The sequence below is a fragment of the Sminthopsis crassicaudata genome, chromosome 5 (genome assembly GCF_048593235.1).
Source record: "Sminthopsis crassicaudata isolate SCR6 chromosome 5, ASM4859323v1, whole genome shotgun sequence".
In the NCBI taxonomy this organism is placed as follows: domain Eukaryota; kingdom Metazoa; phylum Chordata; class Mammalia; order Dasyuromorphia; family Dasyuridae; genus Sminthopsis; species Sminthopsis crassicaudata.
This window is the reverse complement of record NC_133621.1, coordinates 240,412,365-240,424,387: the sequence shown is the minus strand read 5'-3', so window position 1 is coordinate 240,424,387 and position 12,023 is coordinate 240,412,365. Positions and strand designations below refer to the sequence as shown.

The following is a 12,023-nucleotide window of genomic DNA, read 5'->3' as shown; positions in this document are numbered from 1 at the left end:
TCTATAAGTTCTTCACCATGTCTTACTCCACACACCCTTCTGCCCTTTAAAGATGGCTTTGGTTTAAAGTGTTTAAACCCAATAGCTTCAAAAGTATTCTAACCCTGCTTCTTAAAGTTTTATTTTTGTTGTTATTGTTGTTTTACTATCTGAACATATTAAAGTACATTTTGACAAAACAATGTATCTAGTGATTTCCTCAGGAATGATCATTTGATCATTTGAGAGAACACAATCTGATTTAGGAAAGATTAAGTGGAATCATAGAAACTATAAAACACTAACTTTTTTTTAGTTTCTATGATCTTTAAGTCCCTATAACATTTCCTCATTTCATTATCTTCAGGTCCTATTAGTGGTATAGCAGAATAGGACAGGACAGGACAGGATAGGACAGGATAGGATAGGATAGGATAGGATACGATAGCTAGGTGGCACAATAGATAAAGTCTAGGCCTAGAATCAAGATTAATCTTCCTGAGTTCAAATCTGTCCTCCAGTACTTACTGATCCTGGTCAAGTCACTTAACTCTATCTCAGTTTCCTCATCTGTAAAATAAACTGGAGAAGAAAATGACAAAATGCTCTAGTATCTTTGCCAAGAAAATCCCAAATGGGGTCAGAAAGATTCTGAAAGAAATAAGCAATAACAACAGTATAATATAGTATTGACTTTGACTATAATATTACTATATTTTAACATTTGAAATCAGGAGAAGAGTGGGTACATATACCACTTCCAATCCTCATTAGCTATATAATTCTAACCACTAAACCTGTCTTTTTTTAATCAGTAAAATGGAGATAATCATTCCTGCAGGATTTACCTCACAGTGATTTTTGTGAGCAAATGAGATCATATAAAAGTTAGTTCTTATTATTCTTTAGAAAGGCAGGCATTTGATAGCAAATTCTTTTAGAAGTTGGCAAGGATTTAAAATTGTTTACCTTTGATGGGGCTTTGATGAAATGCTTAATATAGGATTTAGTAATAGCCAATAATTGTAATTCTCCCTACAAAATCAGAAGTGATTAGAGTGTTACTTTATTTTATGAAAAACCATATGGCAAAACATTAAATTGCATGGTTCAAAGTAATAAAAGCTAATAAAAGTAAAACTAATAAAAGGTAATAAAGGTAATTAAAATAATAGCTCAAGATAATAAAAGTTCTTTTGAAGTTGTTTGTCAAGGTAATAAAAGCTCTGGGACTTTATGGTGCCCCTAAGCAGAGTCATGTCCATCTCTCCATTTCAGCCACTTTGTGTCTCTAGCCACCTCTCCATTAGATTATGATCTCCTTGAAGGCAGGGATTGTCTTTTGTCTTTTTTAGTCTCCCCAGTACTTTGCATAGTGCCTCATGCATAGTAATTTATTAACTATGACTCTTGAATACAACTTTTGACTATGAGTCTACCACAATTAATAATGGGGAAAAAAAACTCTATTGTACAGGATAGAGTACTGGTCTTGGACTCTGAAAGATCTGGCTTTAAATTCTGCCTCTAACATACCTAGACCATGGACAAGTTAACTGTCTACTAATTTATGTTATTGATGAATTATATTTTTTTTCAGCATTAGAGGAACTTCCTCATGCTGATTAAATCATCCTTAATACCCAAATGGTTGATGATAAAACATTAAGGAGTTGCCACAAAAGCAAAAATATGTTGTCTGCTAAATTAGCATTGTTATTGAATATGACTATAGAAGTATGAAAAAGTGTGCAAGTAGTTTGATCTGCCTGGTATGATGATATTCTTTCACTATATTCCAATAGGTACCTTAGGGTGAAGTACAGGCTAGTTCCTCAGAAGGGCCTCGGGGTCAGCCAGAGTCAGGTTAAAGGGAAAAGTGAAAGAAGCAGGCAAACTGCCACAAGTCTCACCAATGATGTATCCTAGATTTTCGAGTCCAAAGTCACCAACTTCTCTCCTTCGTGTCCTGCTGCAAAGTGACTCTGGCCTCTGTCCCCCTGCCTACAATTATCTTAACACCAAACATTCACAGAGCATCAATGGTGAGAAAAGCCATTTATCCAAACATAAGCCAATAGAGTCATTATCTCATAAGGAATAGGTAATTAGCTTTAAGTACACCTTTTTTGTCTGATTCTAGTACACCTATTCAAAGTTTCAAAATTCTACACCTTAGAATCCACAAAGCATTCCTGAGATAAAGAGAATTCAAAAAATAGTCAAGATCAAAGCCATATCCCACTCTTCACCTCCTTTGGACTAAATAAACACTATGTAGCACTCCACCCAAAGAAAATTGAAAAAGAATAAAAAATTTGCAGAAGGAAAACTACATGAAAGGCTAAAGGAAAGACTAAGTATCAGAAAGAAAATTTATAATGATGACGTTTACTTCACTCTGATATATTCATTAAAAAACAATATTGAAGTTGGAATAATAGAGTTTAGAATAGGAAGGGACCAGAATTCATCATCTCTTCTCACTTTTTGTCCCCAGCAGCTGAAAATTTTGTATCTTAGGAATATATTTAGAACTGAAAATCTAGTTTTAGATCCTTTCAGCACTCCCACTCATAACCAGAGGCCCCCTTCTCTTTCTTCTGGGACAAATTTCAAACTAGTTGTTGTTATGTACTGAAAAACAAACTGATCTTCAAACTCCTTTGACTACTGTGGGAGTGGGAGTTGGGAGGGAAGAAGAGGGGATTGTAACAGAGTTGTTTTCTTGGAACAACTTTTAACTATATTTCATTTTAAACAAATTCCATATTCGTTTAGAGATGGACTTTTGTTTTATATCATTCTAGATAGGTAGTCATCACAGAGTATAGACTGCTGGGGCTGGAGTCAGGAATACCTGAGTACAAATTTGGCCTCAAATGCTTATTAGCTGTGTGATCCTGAGCAAGTCCTTTAACCACTGTCTGACTGTTTGCTCAAATGTAAAATGAGGATAATAACAACACCTACCTCTTATTGTTGTTGAGAGGATTAAATAATAATAATAAAAGTACTTAGTGCAGGGACTGGAACACAGTAGATGTTTAATAAATAGTTTTTCCCCTTCATATTTTATTTTTTACTTGAAATAGCTTACATTTAAACATTATTTATTTTTCTTATTGCATTCTCCAAATAATCTTTGAATATAAAATATTATTTTCAAAACTTTGTCATTTTTCTTCAATTTGTAAAAATAAATGACCTCAATGTGGATATTTATTTTTCCTTAACCATTTTTTCTGATAAATCTATTTTCAATGGTATCTAACATATTTATGTCCAATTATAAGAGAAAATTATTTTCCTTTTCTGATTATATTTTTGATGATAGTATTTTGGTATCAAATCATCTGTGAATAAGAATTAAGACCATGCTTATTTTCCTTGAGAAAAGGAGTGTCTTGTCAGAAGAATGTCAAAGAAGCCAAAAAATTATCACTGGATTAAAGAGAACATGACAATTTTTTTGTTTGCTTTTTCTTTCACAAAATGACTGATATGGAAATATGTTTAAAATTATTGTACATGTATAACCTATATGTATAACCTACATGTATAACATTGCTTATTGTCTTGGGAAAGAGGAAGATAAGGAAGGGAAAGAGAAAAAAAATTGGAATTCAAAGTCTTACAAAAATAAATATTAAAAACTATTTTTACACATAATTGGAAAAACAAAATACTATTGAATTTTTAAAAAAAGAACCCATAGCAAGAAATAAGGTGTAATAAGATTGGAAATATAGGAAGAAACTAGATTATGAAGAACTTTGAATTCCAAGCCAAAGGATTTAGCACTTGATCAGAGAGGCAATAAAGAACCATTGGAATTTCTTGAATAGGAATGGGAATAGTAGTGATAGGGTGATATAGAAGGACCTTCATACTAGAAAACTCAGTTTAGAGGCTGAATGGAAGGTGGATTAGAGTGAGGAGAGACTTGAGTCAGACAAATGCAACAGCAGGCTATGATTGCAATAATAATGATAAGGGCCTTCACTATATGGTGGCATATTCACTAATATGGTGAAAGAAAAGTACATATTTGAGATATGTTGCAAAAGTTAAATAGACAAGCTGTGGCAAGAGATTAAATATGGGACAGGGAAGATAGTTAGGAGTTGGCCTCAGGAAATCCATTGTTAGGAATTAGGAGGATATGTATCCCAAACATATGAAGCCTTCCCCATGAGAATGGGTAGATGATAACAAGACCTACTTAAAGTTTGGTCAAACTTCAAAGATGTTAAAGTCATCCATTGCATCCCAGGCCCATCACAAGTCGTCCTGATTCTTGACTCTGAACTTCAGTGATTCTGGAAGACAGAGGGAGGCTGACAACTTTGTGTAACTCTGACCCATTTAAAACCAATTTGTAAGAAAGTCAAGACATCGGTCATGTCACTGGTCTTTGAAAATGAAAGACAAACAACAATGGAGTGGAACTCACTTCAAAATAATTTACAATTTTTAATAACTAATGACAATTTGGCATCATTTATTTAAAATCAAGATTAATGAAATATATTTATATGTCTCCTAGATATATGCCATACCTGTACACATTTGTTACAGTCTAATCTCCTCTTTCCTCTCAAATATTATTGTTCCTCTTTATATCAATCTTTGCAGATGATTGTCCACCCGTTACAAATGAAAAAAAAAAAAAAGTCTTTTTCTCTTTTACTAAATGATAGGTTGAATGAACTTAGCATATGTTGGCTGTAGGGCATTGCCACTGCTAAATGGCATTTCTAGACTCTTAGCATCTTTGCTAGGTGATTTTAAGCAAATCAATAATGATTTATTCAACACTTTCTATGACTCTCACTATGCTAAAATGAGGGGATACAAATAAAAGCAAAAAGAAAGGCACACCTTGTCCTCAAGGAAGTAGCATTCCTGTGGGAGAATATAATACATAAAGGGGAGCTGAAAGGGAAGAGAAAATGTTCTCACCAGAGGGATGATGTTGAAGTCCAGAGAGTCAGTAGCTGAGTCAGGAGAATGAGAGATAACTGGTTTGGGTCCCTTTATTCATTATAGAAGTAATTCCTTAGTAGCTTCCAACGGTCTTCAGTATAAAATCCAAATTCTTTAGCTTGTCATTCAAAACTTTCGATGGAGAAATTATTCTTAAATAAGCTATTAACAGTAATGACAACAAACAGATCCATACCTCAGATTCCCTGGTTCATGACACAACTCAAAGCAAATCCAAATTTTATCCATTTTTCAAGATCTAATTCAATCTCTACTATATGCACATATTTTTTACTCCAAATCATGTCTTTCCTATGAAATTCTTATAATGAATTTATTATTTATTTTAATAGTATTATTTATTATTTAAATAAATTTATTCTGTTCTTTTTAAAATTTGAGTTCCTAATTCTCTCCCTCTCTTTTACCATTTTATCACTCACTGAGATAGTAAAAAATATTAATTATACAAGTGAAATCATGAAAAACATATTTCTTTATTAGTCATATTCCAAAAGTGCAAATATATTTTTCTGAAATTATCTCCCTTATAATTTTGTAGCATATAATAATATAATAGATAGATATATACTCTTTCAAAATCATCTACCACAACTTGTTCAGCCATTCCCCAATTTATGAGCATTCCCTCAATTTCCAATTCTTTGCTGCCATAGAAGAGCTGCTATAAATATTTTTATACATAATGGTCCTTTTTCTTTTTCTTTGATTTCTTTGGGGTAAGACCTAGAAGTGATAATGCTGGATCAAAAGATATGTAGTTTCATAGCCCTTTGAGTATAATTTTAAATAGTTCTCCAGGATAGTTGAACTAGTTTACAACTCCAACAATTTTTTTTCCCTCCTCATGTCCAGCATTTGTCATTTCTGATAGGTGTAAGGTGATTCCTCAAAGTTGTTTGAATTTGCATTTCTTCAATCAACAGCAATTTACAGCATTTTTATGACTTTTTCTAAAAATTATTTGTATCCTTTGACCATTTATCAATTGTGAAACAGCTTTTATTTTTAAAATTTAACTCAGTTCCCTAAAGAGTTGAGAAATGAGGCCTCAATTTGTGATAATTTTTTTTTTTGATATTGCTTCATTTTCTATGGTACTTTTTTTTCTTTTACACAAACAAAAGTATTATAGCTTTTTATTTACAAGATATATGCATGGGTAATTTTACAGCACTGACAATTGCCAAGCCTTTTGTTCCAACTTTTCCCCTCCTTTCCCCCCCTTCCTCCAGATGGCAGGTTGACCATTACATGTTACATATGTTAAAGTATAAATCAAATACAATATATGTATACATGTCTAAACGAATTGGACTTTGAAATAGTATACAATTAACCTGTGAAGGAAATCCAAAATGCAGGGGGACAAAAAATAGGGGTATTGGGAATTCTATGTAATGGTTCATAGTCATCTCCCAGAGTTCTTTCACTGGGTGTAGCTGGTTCAGTTCATTACTGCTCTATTGGAACTGATTTGGTTCATCTCATTGTTGAAGATGGCCACATCCATCAGAACTGATCCTCATACAGTATTGTTGTTGAAGTATACAATGATCTCTTGGTCCTGCTCATTTCACTCAGCATCAGTTCATGTAAGTCACTCCAGGCCTTTCTGAAATCATCCCACTGGTCATTTCTTACAGAACAATAATATTCCATAATATTCATATACCACAATTTATTCAACCATTCTTCAATTGATGGGCATCCACTCAGTTTCCAGTTTCTCACCACTACAAAGAGGGCAACCACAAACATTCTTGCACATATAGATCCTTTTCCCTTCTTTAAGATCTCTTTGGGATATAAGCACAGTAGTAACACTGCTGGATCAAAGGTATGCACAATTTGATAACTTTTTGAGCATAGTTCCAAATCATTCTCCAGAATGGCTGGATGTATTCACAATTCCACCAACAATGTATCAGTGTCCCTGTTTTCCCACATCCCCTCCAACATTCTGCATTCTATGGTACTTTTTAGCAAAATAAAGTGTCCCTGATTGTCTCATTTAATTGGGCCTCATTTTGTATTTGCTTTTGCTTTCGTTTTGTCTGTTACCTACCCCTGCTTTTTTTTACCTCACATGCCCACATACACACACACACACACACACACACACACACACACACACAGAGTGAGAAATACTTCATTCTATATTCAGACTCTATCACTTCTTTCTCTGGAAAAAGATAGCATTTTGCATCTTGAGTTCTTTGTGCTTATCTTAGATCATTGTATTGCTGAAAAGAGTTAAATCAGACATAATCTTCATAATACAATATTACTGTTACTATTTACATTGTTCTCTTATGTCTGCTCACTTCACTTTGCATCAATTCATGTCATTCTAGGTTTTTCTGAAATCTTCTTGCTTGTCATTCTATTTGCTTGTCATTCTTGCTTTTTTTCTATTTGACTTTTTTATTTTCCCCCAGTTATATGTAAAAACAATTTTTAACGGTAGCTTTTCAACCTTTGAATTTCATCCTACTCCCCTCCTATTGAGAAGATAAACAATTTAATACAGATTACATGTGTGTAGTTATTCAAAACATTTCCTACTTTTTATTTTACTTTATTTTTCTTGAGAAATTTTTTTTGGGGAGTGGGGAAATCTTATGTTTTCTTTCACAATGTTATGGAAATGTTTTGCATAACTTCACATGTGCCTTTTCAATGGTGAGTACAGATGTAATGCTGGAGAAACTGAGGCAAGATAGAGATTAGAGAGTATTTAATAATTTATTTTAAGGGAGAGATTTACTGGGACCAAATGAATCCATGGTTTGGTCCCAGGGCTGAATGAGACTATTGTCTCCAAGAATCTAGCAAACAATGTGAGTTCTCAATGACCTATATACACATGACTCAGACCCAGGGAACAGCCTGAGGCAGGAGTGGAGTCAGAGTGCTGAGAGCACTCTGACAGGGTGGGGTGAGCCACCAGAGATGGGATGACATAATAAGGGGATGACACCCCTGACCTGGGGAGAGGCATCTTGATAAAATGGTATCCGATATTCTGATAGCTTAGGATGGGGAGAGGCATTCTGATATTCTAAAACAGAAGATCTTTTATCAAATATTCTGATTAAGAAGGAGGGGTGGTTTCACCTGACTGAGCAGATAATTATAAACTGAAGCAGAATGATTAGGGAAACTGAGGCAGGACTGGGTCAGGATAATTAGGGAAATTGAGTCAGGACAATAAAAGAGAACTGTGGCATAGCACAGAGAAAGGAAGGGAGAGAGAATCCAGAAGTCAAAATTTCAAAAAGAAATGTAAAAAATTGTTTTACATGTTACTGGGGGAAAATAAACTATTAAATAAACAAAACATTTCCATAACAGTTATGTTGTAAAAGAAACCATAGGCCAGAAAAATAAACCTCTCAAAAAAATAAAGTTTAAAAAGATGCTTCAATCTGTATTGAGAAACCATCACTTCTTTCTCGGGAGAGGGATAGCATTTTTCATCATAATAAGATAGAAATGGATGAGATAAATAAATAAGTTAGCAATATACATACATTCATATATACACATATAAATACACATATGTATTATGTATATGTATACATATATTTGAAAAAAGGAGGAAGAAACAAAATAAGAAGAAAAAAGGGAGAGAAAAGGAAAAGTAAAGAAAAGTTCATCCTTTTTAATGCAAAGAAGAAAGTCAGAAAGAAATGTAAATAAGCAAGAGAGCTTTGAAGGTTAAGGACTGAATTTATTACTTTTTAAAAAGCAAGTTATATATAATAGATATCCACAGTTACACCTATGACCCTTTTTTTGTGTTCTGTGCATCTGTGTATATGCGAATGACAATTTTTTAGTGTTAATTTCAGAATAAAAATAAAATTTTGTAATAATTTTAAAAATGTATTTTCTTATAATTTGGTTATTTTTTTAAAAGCATATCCACTACTAAGGTAGGGATCATAGGTGAAAAAGCCAGACATACAGAGGAATACCCGTAAAGAGATAAACAATCTCTGACATATGTTTTTAGGAGTATTCCCATGTACCTCACAATAAAACTTTTGAAGATATATAGGAAGATAATGTCAACATCTAGGTCCCCAGTTGAAAATTTGACCACATATATTACTGAATTAAAGGCAACAAAAAAAAGGCACATGTGAAGTTATGTAAAACATTTCCATAAAAGTAACATTATGAAAGAAAACATATGATTCCCCCCCCAAAATAAAACCTCTCAAGAAAAATAAAGTAAAATAAAAAGTAAGAAATGTTTTGAATAACTACACATAGTACCATGACATAATTCAAAACCAATTTTCACTCAGTCCAGTTCCTTCCTATATACCAAGCTGCTTCCATACTTATAGGTTTTGTGGATAGTGCATATTATATGATTATAATGATTATACTGATGCAGATATGCATTTCATAATCTATTTCCAGACAGTTTGGGTAAAATATAAACTTAAACTAAGCCCAAAAATGGAGTATTCAAGATGAAATACAAGCCAACCCTTTGAGACTTTAAACTGATAATCTAGAAATCTGTTTTCCTAAGATCATGCCCAAGTTGCACATATTCTGCTTTTTTCCAAAAGTGTCCTGTGTTTGCAAAATAATTTTAATTAAATAATAAAGAAATAGTATTTATAATCTTCAGAGTAATTGAAATTTTTTGTTTATTTAGATGGCCTCTAGAGCCTAATGCCATCATACCTAAGTACTTCATCTTCATTGCAAAAAAGAGGAAAGTGCTTGAAAGTACAGATGATGCTAGTGAAGAAAGTGGAGTGATCAGAAAGCAAATACTTCTATGAATTTTTTTCCACTTTTCAGTGCCAGAATTTCAGTACCTATTATTTTATATACATATTTTTTCCAGCCAGCAATGCTAGAGTTTTGATTCAGAATTAGAGTAGGTTTAAGGTATCTATCATTCTAAAGACTAATTTTAATATTTTTGTCTTCAACCTTTAGCTTATAGTTCTACAAATAACTTTTCTTATCTATCTACAAATATAAATATAGTTCCACAGATCAAACTCTTGAGACAATAGTGAATAAAACACTTCTCAGTTAATTGCTGACTATCAGATAGTTAATCTGTAGGTCAGTGATAAAGACCACTCTTCTGGGCCATTGAACTAGCATGTCAATGATGTAAAACTATGTAGGAGAATCATAAAAGTGATTATGAAGTTGTTTAGAGGCTTGAAAATTACCAGCCTAATTAATGTATAGAGAATTTTAGAACCTATTTTACTCTAGAGTCATCCCATCTGTGTGCCAGTATATTATTTTATATATTATATATGTGTAATATAATATAATATATTATTTGACATGATAGAAAAGTGGTAATAAATTGGCACCAGGAGTGGTAAATAGATTTGGGAGAACATAATTGTACAAAAACATTATAAAAAAGTATAATAGGGATTCAATTCATGGCATAACAAACTTATGCCACAGACATCCATCACATTCACCAGAAACTCTGAGGGTCTTCCCCTTCCAGACTGATTTTTTTTAAGACTAGTTAAAAAAGATTATTCTTTGCCTCAATTTTTACCCAGTCTTAATCACTGATTGGGCATTGCTTCAGTCAAACTGATTCTTGTTAAAGACTAGCTTTAAAAAGCTATAATCTACCACTGCATCCAGGTCTATTTCCAGTCATCCCAATCTATATCTTGCTACTGGAACTAGATGGGACTGCAAGAGAAAGTGAGGCTGGCTTGTAATTTTGCACAGCCCTCCCTCATTTAAATCCAGTTCACTTGTATGTCATGGCATCACTTTCCTGATGTCATGGTCCAATTTGAGAATGAAAGACAAACAACTTTTTTGTGCCTTTTTCCCATTACTCCTATTCAGCCTTCTGGTTCCATGTAGAAGTCTAATCCTCTTTCATACAATTATCATGTCTTTTCAAGTCTCTTTTTCAATCAGATTTCCTCATTCTCTTTAATCAGTTCTTACAGTGTAATGATGGAAAACATTTCACCATACTCTTTCCCCTATGTGAAATAGAATATATGTGTATTTATACATGCATTTATACACATATTGTTGAGGTTGGGGAGGAGACCCCAAAAGTTTGGGATCACAGACTGGTGGCACAAAGTGTCTCAAAAGAATTTGCAGGGTTGAACCCATTCTATGTCAAGGAGCAAAGTTTTATTGTAATTGTAATGCCATTACAAGTGGGCTAAGTTCCAAAAAAATTAGCAAGGAAACAGAAATATTTATGCAGCTTTCTATCATTGACATGCTAGTTCAATGGCCCAGAAGAGTGGTCTTTATCACTGACCTACAGATTAACTATCTGATAGTCAGCAATTAACTGAGAAGTGTTTTATTCACTATTGTCTCAAGAGTTTGATCTGTGGAACTATATTTATATTTGTAGATAGATAAGAAAAGTTATTTGTAGAACTATAAGCTAAAGGTTGAAGACAAAAATATCTTAGTTTTTAAAAAAGAACTTATACCAAGATACTAAATAAATTTGTGAAGGATTATGTTCCTGTAATTTATCATGATAGGGAATAAGAAAATGAAAAGCATTGGCTATTTAAGAATTTCATTCTTCACAAAGACATAAAATTATTATCTTTACCTGCATTAATTCAAAACTATTCCTTCTCTTCTAAGAGTATTCTATCAGTTTCTTGCTCCAAACCATCATCAGGTCACTTCCTTTAAGAAATAAAGGTTTTAATAAATGCTTTCAACAGCATGTCCTCTGAGGTCTCTGAGGGCAGCTTCTTTCTTTTATCATTTCTAAGGCAGCTGTATTTAGACTGAGAACCTTAACCAACAATAGTGTATTTTTAAGGGAATATAATCCTCTTGCCTGAGGCCAAAAGCTTCTTTGATGAAACAAAGGTAAAATTCTTATTATATTGACAGAACTCAGGTGTCAGAAAGACAACTTCAAATCCTCAGTTTCTACAAAGTTTTCACTGAACTTATCTATCTTTTTAAGATGAAGCTGCAGAAGTTGGAAAGGGGACCCCAAAAATTTGGGATCACAG

At 33.1% G+C, this 12,023-nt stretch overlaps 1 protein-coding gene across 2 annotated transcripts in view; it reads left to right on the top strand.

Moving 5' to 3' along the window:
* The window catches only part of FAR2 (fatty acyl-CoA reductase 2), a 163,579-nt gene that overhangs the window by 91,137 nt on the left and 60,419 nt on the right, over positions 1 to 12,023 (top strand). The gene's annotated exons all lie outside the window — the stretch shown is intronic.